Source organism: Etheostoma spectabile, chromosome 14 (assembly GCF_008692095.1).
Source record: "Etheostoma spectabile isolate EspeVRDwgs_2016 chromosome 14, UIUC_Espe_1.0, whole genome shotgun sequence".
In the NCBI taxonomy this organism is placed as follows: Eukaryota; Metazoa; Chordata; class Actinopteri; order Perciformes; family Percidae; genus Etheostoma; species Etheostoma spectabile.
Genome location: NC_045746.1, coordinates 13,062,309 through 13,063,772, shown reverse-complemented (window position 1 = coordinate 13,063,772; position 1,464 = coordinate 13,062,309).

Below are 1,464 nucleotides of genomic sequence, written 5' to 3'. Positions count from 1 at the left end.
GATGTGTCTAGATTGTTCTTTTTTAAGAGTGGCTTTATTACGGCTATTTTCAGGGCCTGTCGAAAGATACCTGAGAGAAGAGACGTGTTCACAATCTGTAGAAGATCAGAAGCAAAACAATTCAAAACATTTTTGAAAACACCTGTTGAAAACACCACATATTTAAAAGAAGCAACATTTTCATGACATATTTGCGTTCAGTGGAATGAGTCATTAAACAAAATGGCAACTCCACCTCCTTTCTTAGTCACTCTGTTCTCGCTCATAAAACTGAAGTTAGGGGGAGCTGACTCAATGAGAACAGAGGGGGAAAGAGGGGAAAGGGTGAGTGGAGACAGCGATGGTTCCTCAAAGGGTTTGGGGTTGGTAAGGGGGTTTGAGGTGTGTTTGAAAGGTGAAATGTGGAGTTGAGGTTTCGTGTCTCTGCTCTGTAGTCTCCCATGGTCAAATCTTTGCTCAGGTGGGGGCTGTGGTGGATCACTGCCGCACTTTATGTCTTCCTCTTGTTTAGATTTGTCTTGTCTCGTGTCCTTGGCAGAGAGAGTAGATGTGTAGCGCAGAAAGTAAAGTAGGTTAGAGGTGAACAGCTTTACTCCTGAAATCGAATTTTTATGTGATTTATTTTTATAAAAGAGTAATTGAATCTGCATTTTTTTCTGAATTCTCAGAGACAGTAGGGGTCTGCTGTAAAAACAATGCTTCATATAAACATGCTAATTTTTTTTTTTAGAAAATAGATATATTACTTTGATCCCATGGGTGCAAATGTGGAGTGAATATGATATTTCTGGCTTTTTTTAAATTCAATCACAGGTCCATAAAATATACAATAAATAGAAAATTTGTCCAAAAGAAAGTCAAAATGTATGCCTTTCACGTACACATCACAAAAAAAAATGGCAAGCTAATCAGCATCACCCATTCTCAAAAGTAAGAAACTGTTGCAGTAGAGTCACCGCATCTCAACATCACCAACCTTTGGTAGGTTTCAACAGTGCTTCGCTTAGGCTGCTCTTTACAAGGTCCTTATCACTGCCTGACATATGAGTACATTTATGCTGACAATCATAAGTCACGATGTTACATTCTTTGCACATACAATAACATCCCTGTGGCATCATTGTAGGCAGCAGTAAGTCCCTGCATACTGCTCTTTGTACACCTAGACTTTAGCTGAGCAGGGTCTTCTGTGATTTCCGAACAGTGAGAGCTAGGCATCAGTTGAGCTTGTATGAAATGTACATACTGTACAAGTATATTTCCCAGAGCATATTCTGTATTTTCTCATATACAAATCATTGTTATGTATCTAAATCATCCATTGGATAATTTTTAAAAAGATGACCAAGCTAACTCAGGGAAGTTTAATTTTCTATCCTATTTGCATCTAATCATAATCGTCTTTATGGCAATAAGTCTTATGTCAAAGTCAGGACCATATTGGAACATTTACTGCATGTCTGT